This window comes from Athene noctua, chromosome 5, assembly GCF_965140245.1.
Source record: "Athene noctua chromosome 5, bAthNoc1.hap1.1, whole genome shotgun sequence".
Taxonomy (NCBI): Eukaryota; Metazoa; Chordata; class Aves; order Strigiformes; family Strigidae; genus Athene; species Athene noctua.
In genome coordinates this window covers 59729163-59743457 of record NC_134041.1, presented here as the reverse complement: position 1 = coordinate 59743457, position 14295 = coordinate 59729163, and positions in this window count along the sequence as shown.

Here is a 14295-nt window from a genome sequence, read left to right as displayed (position 1 = left end):
AATGAAATGGGTTTTCTGGCTTTCAGCTGAAGCAGCCAGCCAAGGAAACAGAGGTAGTAGAGGACAGATAACACCATCCAATCCACACAAGTCTGGTCCACAAAGTTTGTCATGGAGCAGGGTACATCTGCCCGGTAGAAACCTCTTCTTACAACCCAGCACCACATCACCAAAGGTGCATGAAAAACAAACTGTGGGACTGACAGAAAACCAAAAGGAAACTGACTTTTCAGTTCTGTCCCCAAAAGAAAAGAAAATGAATGCTAACATGAATCTGAATTGTTTCTATGGTGGGTATCCCTTACATATTCAGTGATTGTCTTTGTATTTCTATTAGCCCAGCTGCACAGGGATCAATCTGGAGAAGATTTTGCAAGGGAAACCTCACGGTGTTCCTGTCCTTTTAAATTCCCTTCCACAATTTTGTTTTTCTTACTTTAATGCACAGAAAGACAGGAGGTAGAAAGAAATCCATGCTGGCAAGCATCATGTTGGCAAGTCAGGAGCCGTGGCTTCAAGGATTCAGACTGGATATTGGGAAGGAAGCCAGCCAGAACACAGAGACAAGGGAGCTTACTGAGACCACACCTGGGGAAAAGCTGAAGATAACCATATAAAAGGTCAAATGAAAGAAGTCCTCACCCTGGCTACAAAAATGTTGTCAGAGAGAGAAGCAAATGAAGGGCAAAATGTTGTGTGTACAGGAGTGTGGAAGGATGTCCTCACAGCTTAGCTCCTAGCCTGAAATTGAGAACAGGAAACCAGTCCTTGTTTCTACCAGAATTTCTGTCTGGTCCTAAGAGCATTGTTAGTCAGTGGTCAGGGAGCTTCTGTTCTTCCTCTGAAACGGGAATACTGATACCCATCTAAACCTATGTAGAAGGAGGTATCAGTATATATTCTTGCTTCAATGAAGGTGAGGGAAAACTGCGACCAAAAACTTAACAGCACCATAGTCAACTCCAATTCACTGTCTGCAGTCATTCCCTCTCATTAGCCCTGATCTTTCTTCCTTTCCCTCTTTTCCTGCCTCGTCTCTTTGATATAAGCCTCTAAATTGTGCCTACCACTAGATGGTCATAATCTTTTTGAGGCCTCTAAACAATTTCATAAACCAAATCCTAAACGGAAATCAGAAGTAGGCAGGAGAATAAAGTGTCTGTTGCCATAAAATGCTAAGGAGGGATAAACAGGCAATCCAAGGCATCCTGAGTGCATGCTCCAAGATAATCTCTATACTTCTCTGGACACAGAATTGCGAACATCTTCAAGATCAGCTGATTACTGAGATGAATTAGTAAATAAGAAGCCATTTCATCAGGTGTTGAGGGGGACTTTAATTGTGCTCAGGCTCCAAATGGGAAACTTTATACCATGTCCACAGCTGTTAAAACAACAGAGCCTTATGGAAACAGTCTTGGATTACTGGCCCCATGGAGTGAAACATTTTTAATGAAAGGGATTATGCTTATTATTTCTTAGTGCATTGCGTCCTCTTAGATATTCTTACTGTCATTATTATTATTTACTAAGAGAACTGATATTTACTCCCACTTAAAGGTGTTCTCATGCATATTTAATATTTTCTTAAACTGGCATAGTTCTATGATGGTGGTAGTGAAAATAGTGTGAGATATGTGAATTAGCTGCCCTTTATTAAGTCTAAGATACTAAGAAACTTGGTGTGTTTGCTTCTCTCCCTCTTGCTAATTCTCCTATTGTTTTTTTTTGTTGTTGTTGTTTTTTTTTGTTTGTTTGTTTTGTTTTGGTGGGTGTGTTTTTTTTTTTTTTTTTTTTTTTTTTTTCTGGGGGGGGTGTTTGAAAACAGATCCCTTGTCACGTTGAGTTTAAATGGTGTTTTGTGAGAAGATGATCTCCATAGATGATACTGATACTTACTGCTTTCAGTCTTCGTATATGTCATTTGTGTTTGGAATAACTTTTCTTTTTAATTAGAAGAGCTGAGCTGGGAAAAATCCAGAGGAATTGATTTAAACATTTAAGCATGGAATTTATTAATTGTAAAGGGAATGCGGCAGTCATATATTTCCAGTGTATATATTAGTCTGTATTTAGTTTCCAATTGGAACTCCTGAAGTTTCTGTGCAGAACTGTGGTAGTCTAACTGAGTGGCAAATCTACTCCAGAGAAATGCCTTGTAGTGCATGTATGGACTTTCTCAGAAGCAAGGTCTAGAATGTATACATAAAAGAAAAAATGGCGGTCTAATTAGGTGGTAGAAACTTTTCTATGGCATATCTTGAAATTTTAAAAAGTATGTTCAATGCTAAGAACAAAGGTGTGAAAGTTATTTGAGTAGACTGGATTAATAGGGAAAGGATGAAGCTCAATTATTATAGTATTTGCTATAAATCTGTTTCATAAAATGGCTAAAGAAGAAATATTTTCATTCTGATGGAAGATGCCCAAACCCTGCTACTCAGAATATGTCTCTAGAAATCTCTTCTTGAGAACAGGAGTCTGGGGCGTGTATTTACCTTTTGCAGGCTCTGAGGGATGGTGAGTACTGCTTTTGTGATGGGATGGTGTTACTGTTTCAAACCTTTATGAGCCAAACGTCGCATCCATCTGGATATAATTAGTATGAAGCCTAAGGTCTGAGCTTTATTTCTACCTTATTAGCTAGAGCTAAGACAAGACAAATTTTCTAGTGTTCTAGCTAAATTTCTGTATGTTATTGTTGGACTGCCAGACACATGAATTCAAGTGGAAAGATACAGTGCAACCCTCCAGAGCACCAGCTCAGCCAATGAGGCCTCAAGGCACAACAATTTTAGGCAAAGGCTATTGTCTTTTTCTGCAAGAGTGCCCTGACCACTGGTGATGCTACAAAACCGAATTGATATCAATAAGATTCCTAGGATACCTTTATGTATAACTGCTCACGTTCAGAGAGAAACCTGCTCCTGAGGCAAGCCCTGTCACGCCAGGTGGGCTGCTGGGGGACCTCACGTTGTCGTTCTCCACAGCGTGCCGGACGAAGGCAGAGCCTTTCCTTTAGGCACGGCTGAGGGCTGACCCCGCACCCGCGGCCTGCCCGCTCTGCCGGACACCGGCGCAAGAGCAGCGTCACGGGACCAAACCCTCCCGCTTCCCCAGAGGCAGAGGAGCTGCAGAGCCAAGCCCCGTTGGGAAGGCCGGTCCCCGGAGCCATGGGACATTTGGGGGATCCCCCCCCCCCCCGCCGCCGGCAGCGGAGCGCGGGCAGCCGGGAGCAACGCCCGGAGCCGCTCAGCACCGCGGACAGCGGCCCCACGGACCCGCGGGGCGGGGGCTTCCGCGGCCGCGCAGCGCGGCCCCTCCGCGGGCCTTCCCCGGGGTGGCCCGAGCAGAAAACATGCCGTGGGGCTTTAACGCTGGGGTGCGGGAGCCGTCGGAAACCCGCCACGGCTCTTGGTCTGGCAGGAGCGTGCCGGAGTCGGCGTCGGCATCAAATGGAGTTTGACTGAAATGACTGGAAGACGTCTCAAAATGCACCCGGAATGGTAAAGTAGCGCTGGATAAAACCGAAATCAGAGGTCAGGGATGAGACCTCAAGTCATGAATCTCTTCAGTCAGGGGAGACAATTTAGCTAAGACAAAATTATTTCTGCTGAAAGACTCTGTTGCTGCAACACCCTTCTGTTACCACACTGCACATCTTCATCAGGCAGGTCAGCCAGCTTCATTCAGCCCTACTACGCTAACCATATTGCTATCTTTCCTAACCTCCAGATCATCCAAAAGTACATGAAACACAGTTTTGTCCTATCCCAGTGAACAGGAACAATCTCATCTCCTTGACATCACTTAAAAGAGACTTCTAAGATCTATAGGTGATCAGGATCCTTATTTAGAAGCATTCGCTGCTCTTTCCAGATCTACAGCTGTGTGTCTGGGAAAATTCTGCTAGCAAGTACCATGTTATAACAGATCCAGTGGGGCCAGACCATGCAGACCTTGGGTGGTAATCCGAGAGCTCCAGTTCTAGCACTTTGTCCATTTGTTTTCCCTTTCCGTTCTGCTCCCACTCTTATTTAGTTTATACTGTAAGATTTGCAGGTAGAAACTCTCTCCTGCTATGTGTTCGTATAATTAGGCCAGTCAGTAAGCATTGCTTTAATATGAATAACAATAATAAACAGCTTTTCAATCCTTGAGCGTATAGTAAATGCTGAAAACTCTACAGTTAGAAGTTCAAGCCCTTGAATGTACTATAATGCTAGTTTATATTAAAACCAAGATACATGATCATTTTCTACCTGTTCATTTGGTTTCACAGCCTCGAGAGCAGATACACGCCTTTCTAGATGCATTGGATAAACCACCACTATAAAATGCCCCTGCTAACTCCCATGGGACTTCATCAATGAAAAAAAAAGACTTATGGAGTTCACTTGTTTTAGAGCTTCCAAGAAGTTTAATATCTGGCTATATTTATATAAATGCATGCTTCTGTTAAGAAGAATTTTTGAAACAGCCTATACTCCATAGCTCATTGGTGTGGGTATGCAGGTAACATAGAAATAATTGCAGCAACAAAGAAGATTTTGCAGTGTCCATTTGTGCTGGCCAAAGCAGTAAGAATCCCAACAGCGGAGCAATTCAGGGCAGATATTTCAATAACAAGAAATGTACAAGAGCATAAAATGATCTGCTGCATCAGCATAGAGGGTTCCCTGAGGAAATATTTCTGCCTAATTATTATTATGACTTCCTAAAGTGGAAGATGAGAAGATGGGAAATACTGACTCTTTTAGAGCCAGATTCTGAGATGACTCGTGCAGTAAACTTTGGTGGGAAGCAGAGTCTTTTTTACTTTGGTTACTCTGAACTTTATTGCTTAGGATTTAAAGGCAGAAAGTAAACAAAACCTTCAGCTAGGATTTTTTTGACATTTTCATAAAGAATTATTAGATGCCCCATTGTGACTTCTTGATGTGTAAAGATCACAAGTACCAGAAGAAAGAGAAAACACAGTTTAAATTCTGGAAATAAAACTCTTACATATGATCTGGTTCCTGTCTATCAGCTTCAGATTAAGAGGGTCAGGGACTTCTGTACTTGCAGGGTATGATTTGGCAGGCAGTGGTAGCCAGCACACCATGGGGATTACCCAAGTGTGTGTGGGTTAATATTGAGTCTATTAACTCCTGGAAGAGTGGTCTGGGATGACAATCAAATGTGTTACTTTTTAACATATCTTGCACCAGTGCTAGTAAGCAACATTTTTAGTCTTGATTAATGTAAGAGTTAATCTGCTGGTGAACTCCTAAAGTGACTTTCTAGAACTGGCAAGTTCTGCACCACAGAACAGCACAAGACTTAGACTTGTTTTTTTCTATAGATAGAACTGTGTCTTAAGTATGGACAACTTTTCCTCTGTATTCAGGATTATTTCAGGCCCCAAACTCAAGAGTATTCAGTTGAGGTGTTGTACTTCAGTTCACACATGAACAACAATTTTAAAACACATAGAAGAAACTTTGCTTCTGGAGCAAAATGTTCCATAACTGACTAACTAAAGGTCAGCTGAAATATTGGACACTGTCTAAACCAGAATGCTTGCTAGATGATTACTAGTTAATATAATTTTACTTGATCTGTGTTGCTATGTAATAAATATTCAGTTCCATGCATGTCTGTGCACAGTGTGCTTTGAGAGAGGGAAAGAGGGAACAGCACAGGCAGCACCATTTTTTCATGGGTTAGCCTGCAAGCAAACATATTAAAAAGAGTCAACAGTAGTATTTTCTAAAATGATGTAGAAAGAAGAGATATCCTTAACTGGAAGGGAATAACTTACCAGCCTTATGTGAGATAATATTCTCTTATGTTTGGAAATCTCTCAGTGGAGAACTTCTAGCTTGCAGTGTAGGGATGCATTGGAGAAAGCTGAAGGGAAAACATAAGATTTCAAAGCCTTCAAGTACTGATTACCTTTTAGCTAGTACTTAATACTGAAGCATGATCCCGCAGCCCTATTTACCACAAATTCTCACTGACTGTATTTGGCAGCATAAGGCCTTTGGGGTCAGGGTGCTCAGTTTACAGTTTTGCCCTTTCAGTCTCAGAAGTAAAGAAGCATTTCAGACCTTGAGCTTCAAAAAGAATTTAAGAAATGCACAAGAGAGCCAACTTTTAAATGAACTGGAAAGATTTTATGAGGACAGAAGATCAACAAGTGACCAGGACTCCAACTGTGAAAGAAAATGTGAGAAACAAGCACCTCTTCTAGTGTGAAATTGGTCTAATTCTTGGGGCCTTTAGAGTGGCAGTATCAAACAACTGGCCAATATCGTGTACACTTTCCTCCATCCACATCGCATCAACTCCATTACCACATTCTGTGAAGCAGTCCAATTTGCCACAGGTTTGTTTAACCCCTCATTTGAAAGTGGAGATGGAAATTTTTTCCCTCACCAAGGACTGAATGTGCCTTTCCTAATGCACCTGAGAAGCCAATCTTAGCATGAACCTCAGTGCTATGCACAGATAACTCTGCGGGAAAAGCTCATACAGCCAGGAGCCTTAGCAAGTGGGGATGCAGGTGTACCGGATCTTAAAGGGGGCTTTTTCTTGCAGCAGTGCAGAGGCAGGAGGAGGAAAGACAATGGGTTGAAGCTGAAAAGAGAGAGAGTTAAGCTTTTTGAGGGCCACAAAAAGGATCGGAGGGATGGAACACCTCTCCTGTGAAGAAAGGGGTTGTTCAGCCTGGAGAGGAGGCTGCTCCAGGGAGACCTTAGTGTGGCCTTTAAATACTTAAAGGGGATTTTAAGAAAGATGGGGACAGGAGTACGGCCTGTAGCAACAAGATAAGGGGCAATGGTTTTAAGCTAGAGGAGGGAAGATTCAAACTAGATATAAGGAAGAAATATTTTAAAGAGGGAACAGGTTGCCCAGAGAGGTGGTAGATGCCCCTTCCCTGGAAACATTCAAGACCAGGTTGGACTGGGTGCTGAGCAACCTGGTTTAGTTGAAAATGTCCCTGCTCATGGCAGAGGCGGTTGGACTAGATGACCTTTAAAAGTCCCTTCCAACACAAACCATTCCACGATTCTATGATCACTGGGCAGCGGGTGCATCAGTGGGCAAGTGATGGGTAAACCCCCAGACTACAGCTGTATCTTAAAAGAGGCACCTACACCAACAACAGTCCAAACAGCTAGTTATAAGCCACCAGTTATCAATATGGGGCTCGCAAAAGGGTGAAGGCTGGCACACTGCTTTAGATATTTAGACATTAGATGTATTTGCTGGGTTTCATTTACAACACCTGATAATGTCTTTTTATAGTTTGGGGGATTTCTAGGTGTAATTAACGAAACAAACTAGAACTTTGGCCAACCCAGACATGAATTGTGCTTCACAGATCTCTCATGTCTTTTCATCCTGCCCTGTTTCACACTGTCACCTGGAGGAATAGGTGTCACAGGGCCTGGTGGCTGGCTCTGCCAGCACTCTCAGTCTGCACTTGCATTGTTAAGACTTCAGACAAATCTGCTACTGCAAGATATCTTGATAGCAAAAAATGCAGCAAAAAACTCCTCCTTGTCCCCAAGAAGCAACTCTTTCTAGTCCAGCTTCCTCTACAGTTTTGCTGGCAGGATGCAAGAGGAGTGTGTGTGTATGAGTGCTTGTGCAAGTGATTGTGTCTCTCTCTGGTGGGCAAGCCGGGTAAAACTGCTTCCCAGTAAACGTGCAAACACAGAGACACAGAACCGTGTGATTCACTAAACCACTGATCCAGTGCCCTTAACAACACAAATTCCTATCAGATCCTGGCTCACAAAGCAATATTGATCATCTTTCTAAAGGGAGGAGTCTCCAAGACGATATTGTTGAAGAAAGGAAGAACATTTTGTTGAGAAGCTGTATTTCAACTAAAATAACTCTCCAAGGAGCATTCACTTTCAAATCAGTAACACGCAAGTATAGCTAACCCACAAAACAGCAGCTAGTTATATACGCAGATTTCAATGAGGCTTTTAGGAGAAACAATGGGGCTGTTTTTAAGGGTGGTTGCCCTGTTGAAGTGCATTTCTCTGAATAGATACAATGCTGTAGTGCTGAATGGATTCAATGGTGCTGTCTCAAACATGGCCAGGAGTGTCTAGAAGTGGGTGGAGGTAGAAAGAGCTGGTGGGACCCTTCTTATGGTTGACTCAGGCAGCCTCCTCCAATCTTTTCTTTGCTCTGGCTGGGGCTGAGGTTTCCTTCCCTTTTACCTCTGTGACAAGCTTCCTTCTCTGCATGAATATTCCCCGTCTGGAAATAATAGAATGAAATCAAAAAAATGTGGGCTTAAAAAATTCAGGCATAACTTTGTCTGAACAAGACGTCTGGGTAACAGAAGACTCTCCTAAGGGAAGTGAGTAATATCTTGGCACCTTGGCTATTTGAAACTGGGACGGAAAAATACATACACAGATAGAATATAATGTAGGAATCAATCCTGCCTTGGCCTCTGTAAGGAAAACAAGTGACCTTAATGATCTATTCTCTCTCTAGAGCACTCACACAGAAAGCCGTGCTCGTTCCAATTCAGCTGTGTGCCCAGCACATAACACAATGGACCTCACTCCTCGGGAAGCTCTAAGTGCCACTGCAATACAAATAAACAAGTTCTGCACAAGATGGTGAGGGCACCAGCAGCCTACAAAAAGCAGCTCTTGGGACCACACGAAGACTTGGAGAGGGGGGCTGTGCAGCAGGAGCGTTTACTTAAGGAAATTTGCTTCCTTTCTTGAAGAATACACTTCAATTCAAAATGTATGCTTCCTTTTTGCCTTTATACATTTCACATGCACACTCCTATATATGTCAAAATAGAAACACAATGACTGCAAGCTTATGGGTGACACCACCGAACAATGCCATAAAATACAAGACATGAGACAGAAATATATAAATAGCTGCAGGCCATGATCTGCTCTCACTGTTTGTGTGCAGCTCTATTAATACTAATAGGAGTTAAGTGCACAGAATAAAGTGACAGCTATCGCCCCTCAGCTCTGCCAGTGCTTCTTAAGTACTGCTGTGGTCCAGCCAGCACTTCTCCATGCTACACAGAGCTGCCTCAATCACAATGGAAAAGCTACCACTGGACCCCAGGAAACAGCACAGTCCATCTGCTCTGACCTTATGTAGAGTGTTTTCAAGGTTCCTACCTCCAGTCTCGCTATGACCTATTGTAACATGAAAGAAGTAGTAGTAGTAGTAGTAGTAGTAGTAGCAATAGTATAATCTTGGTGTGCTTGCACCTTTCAGGATAGTGATTCTTTGGCATAACTTTGAAATTGAAAATGGTGCTAAAAATTGGGTTTGGTTATCCTGGAAAATGGCCTTGAAATTATTCAGCTAAGAAAGCCTCAGACAACATATGGCATAAGACTACCATGATAGTCCTGTGTTCCACCCATGTCATGTTTTGGGGTTCTTTTGGGGGGAATTGGTTTGGGGTTTTTTTTTTTTGGTTTTGGGTTGGGGTTTTTTTGGGGTTTTTTTTTTGGACATTATCCGTCTGGGTTCTGAGAAGGAAATTACAAACCTTGCAGGAACAGCCTTGGGATAGTCTGCTCTCTAGGCAGCAAAGGAAATCATTAGTGATCCACTGAACATCCTGTGAAACAAATGACACAGACTGTTGGAGGACCCACCTTCCTTTTTATTGTCCCTTTATCAAAGTCTTGTCCCCGCTCCTCTATGGATGTGAGGGGAAGGGGTGACTGGAGCTGCCCTGGGCAACTCTGCAGTGGGTGCCTCTGTGCCAGCTGGGACCTGAGGTGAATAGTGGAAGGTCACTGTGCTGTGAGATATGGGTTAAAGTCTACTGTCCGCAGGTGCTGGATTGTTTCTTCGAGGCTGGGAGGAACCTGCTGGATACTTTCAGTGCTGGCAGGCAATTTCCTCAGCAGTATTATGTGATCTTCCCAAATAAATCCTTGGTCTGTGTTTGGAATGACTTTATAGGTATAGAGGGTGTGAAAGACCCTGTGGATGTCAGAAGTCACACTCAATGTTGGGAAGGAAGGTGAATGAAAACTGTATAATAGTTTGGGTTTTGGTTTGTGGTTTTTCTTTGGGGTTTGGTTTTTTTTTTTTTGTTTGGTTGTTTTTTTGTTTGTTTTTTTTTTTTTTAATAACAGTATATTTAGAAAAAGCTACTGGATACTTCTCAGGATGCATCAATCTCTTCTTAGATAACTTTTAAAAGCCAGGCAGCTAAATTATTCCCAGTGGCACAGAGATGATGTTCAGCTAACCTCTCCTTCTAGATGCTCTCTGCTCTTAATCCACACTTTCCAAACAATTTTTCAATGTGTGTTAAAATAAATTTTTAAATACAGCTCATCTAAACTCCAGTCCAGCCTCCACTGTTGGCAGGAAAAAGTTTCTATCAACTTCAAATGCATTGAATCAGGCCATCAGGAAGAAATTACCCTGTGGACTACTTGAAGCTTTTATTCCTCCTAAGGTTTAAACATGTAAGTGTGTGATCACACATGCATAAAAGAAGTTCCTTTTCATTTTGATATCACATTTTGATATTTTTCATGCTTGGGTATCCTTGTTCTTCTGCAACTAGCAATGCAAATACACAGCTAATAGGCAGGATGGAAGTTGCCTTGCCGCTCCCTTGCTGGTGGTTTGCCATACTAGCTCCAGCTCAATCTCACACCATCACCGTCCTCACAACCTTACAGAGCCCAGATTTTCATGCAAAAGCAAACAGGCACTCCTGTGGGCTTGGGCTGGGACATGATTCAGACACCACCCTCTAAGGGGATCTCAGGGACCTCAAGGGACAGTTAAGGTTAAGTGTTAAGATGAGGCAGTCGCTGCAAAATGAAAAATATAGTCAGACTTGAAAGGTAGATTTGCTTTTAATCCACAATTTAAAGGGAATGATTTCTCCCTCTTGCCCCTACTGTGATGCCCGCTACGCAGGCTGGGTACTTAGGCTTGGATCTAGAAGCAGAACTTGAAGCTTACTGTGCCTTTTGAAAGAAAATATTGGAGGGCCTGTTATATCTCTTTATTAATAGGTTTTGACTAATCCTCTATTCATTGATGTCCATTATGAGATTATACAGCTAAAATTAAGTTAGTACATACAGTATGTCTACAATGAATTCAATAATTGTGTGTTTCTAAAGGAAAAAATGTTCAATAATTATGGCTAAGATCAGCAACTGGCATCACAGCTTTTGTTGACAGGAATACTGCTAAAGTGAGGCAGCTTTTCTTTGCCTGTACAAGTTAAACCTCCAAATTGAGGTGGTTCTGCTCTCTTGGAAGAAACGTTAAGAAATGTTAGTAGCATGCACAGGGCATGAGCATTCATTCTGAGGAGGAATCAAAAGCACCAAGCTGGCAACAGTGAGAAGTCTGGTGGCAGGAGCTATTCTCAGAGAGAAGAGATTTATTAGCAGTTACATTCATGGTTTATTTCTATCGATAGGCTTTGATAGATGGCAGTGGGTCAGGATGGCCAAACAGTCTAAGGTGCTGCGTCCAGGTTGCAGTGTCCTTGCAGTGTCCCCTGGAGCCGTGGGTTCAAATCCTGTTTCTGACAGTTCCTTTTCTGGATGAGGGGATTGAATGCACCCTTAGTAAATTTACAGACAACACCAAGTACGGCAGGAGTGTTGGTCTGCTTGAAGGTAGGAAAGCTCTACAGAGGATTCTGGGCAGGATGGATCAATGGGCTGAGGCCAGTTGTATGAAGTTTGACAAGGCTGAGTGCTGGGTCCTGCACTTGGGTCACAAGAACCCCACACAACGCTGAGGGATTGGAGATGAGTGGCAGGAAAGCTGCCTGGTGGAAAAGAACCTGGGGGTGTTGGTCAATAGCTGGCTGAATATGAGCCAGCAGTGTGCCCAGGGGGGCAAGAAGACCAAGAGCATCCTGGCGTGTATCAGCAATAGTGTGGCCAGCAGGACTAGGGCAGTGATTGTCCCCCTGTACTCAGCACTGGTGAGGCCACATCTTGAACACTGGGTTCAGTTTTGGGCCCCTCACTGCAAGAAAGACATTGAGGTGCTGGAGCGTGTCCAGAGAGGGACAACAAAGATGGTGAAGGGTCTAGAGCACAAGTCCTGTGAGGAGCAGCTGAGGGAATTAGGGTTATTTAGCCTGGAGAAAAGGAGGCTCAGGGGGGACCTTATTGTTCTCTACAACTACCAGAAAGGAGGTTGTAGCAAAGTGGGTGTCAGTCTCTTCTCCCAAGTAATAGGATAAGAGGCGATGGCCTCAAGTTGTGCCAGGGGAGGTTTAGATTGGATATTAGGAAAAGTTTCTTCAGTGAAAGGGTTGTCAAGCATTGGAACAGGCTGCCCAGTGAAGCGGTTGAGTCACCATCCCTGAGGCATTTTAAAGATGTATAGAAGTGGTGCTTAGGGACATGGTTTAGTAGTGGACTTGGCAATGTTAGGTTAACGGTTGAATTCAATGATCTTAAAGGTCTTTTCCAATTTATATGACTATGATTCTATATATGTAACCTCTTTGAGACAAGGATTACTTGTTCAACATATATCTATGAAAGTTGTGCCCAGACTCACCAACAAAACCAACCTGAATTACATGTTTATGGGAGGTTTCCTGGACCTGACACACTCTGAAAGGATTACATCATTTGTGGACCAAGTTGTGGGTGCCAAGATTTTTTTTTGAGGAAATATATTTCTATGAAATATTGGTTTTTATGCGGAAATCTATTTATATGATGCTGAACTAGCACTTCTTTATACCAACCTTAGTTTATTTTGTATTCAGGGCCTATTATCAGGCTTGACTGATACAAATGTCTTCTACGCTTAAAACACGAAAAGATGAAAATAGCATACTTAGTGTACTCTTCCTGCCGGATCACTACATACGTAGATAAAATCTGGCTACAAGCACTTGTATGAGGAGCTTCCAGGAGAGGCAGAAGTTCAGCATAAAAATAGGCAGCAAAGTATAAAAGGGAAGTTAATCTTTCCAAGAAAAGTCAATAAATTATGCTTCAACTGCCTGCATACTGTGCCGAGCAGGCAAATTGTAAGAGATTTAAAGGACACTTGTTTTGAATTAAAATAGTTTTCTGGTTTTAAAATCTCTCCCCTGTTTTCACCAGTTTTCTAAAGTTATAAACCTCCTCTCTGAGCTGGCTGGTCCCTCTCTCCCCACTTCTGCTGCTTACAAAATGAGTCGCCTCTCTGGAGGCGAAATGCAGGGTCACATCTGCAGTCCTTACGCAAGCAAAACTCATATTGACTCAACCGCACCTTTATAGAACTCAGGACTGCAGAACCTGGCCTTCCCTCACAGCTAGAGCAGTACGTTTGACTAAAGGGGGAATCACTGAAGGAGCAGCTCCAAAGAATAAAACAAGCCAGCAGTGAGAACTTCCATCCCTGCACCCTCTGTCTTTATACTGAGAGAAACCCTGCCCTCATCAAAGTCAGGGACATAACTGACTTTGACTTACAGAACCAGAAATTTCACATTTTACATAGATTTGATATGATCTCTGCAGATGCCTGGAAGAGCTTCAAGACCATCACAAATGATTTCCCTCTCCGAATATGATATATTGCGCTGACTCATGCTACTCACATTAGCTGTGTTGCTTTGTAAATCCAGTCTAGTCCCTGGCTTGCATATCAGACCTGAATGGGTCTGGATTTTATTTTCTGTTCCTCCTCCTTTTATCCTTGTATTTAGCAATAGAAACTGATAACTCCTACAGCAAAGGATGACTTTGTTGCCATGCTTCCAGACTTAAAGTTGATGGCTCTGATGAAGCAACATCTACAATATTCTTAGCTAAGTTCTCCCACATAATGTTTTGCTTTGATTTTAGATTTTTTATTGGCAATGGATGGGATGGGATGCACAGCACCAGAAGCTGACTAAAGAGTCCCAAACCCATACAGCCATCTGAGCAGTGGGTGAGCCCCCGCCAACGAGGGGAGAGCAAGCAAGGAAGGAGAGCTGTGGAGCAGAGCAGGCAGCTGGCTGGTAGGGCATGGCTGGAGTCCTGCTCTGCATGCTCTGAGTGGTATGTCCCCTTCACTAAATCGCTGGGTGAGGGTAATACCTGCCTCCTCCAAAGATGAATGCTCTTCTGTGAATAAATTTTATTGACAATGAAATTAAAAAAAAAATAAAATCAGCTAAGTTATGTGAGATTTAAATAAGGATGAATCATGCAGTACTTTAAGACCTATATTTTAGGAATATAGGAAAAGGGACATTCTGTTTGGTAGCAAGACAGTTGCCTGGATTTTGTGTTTAACCCTCCT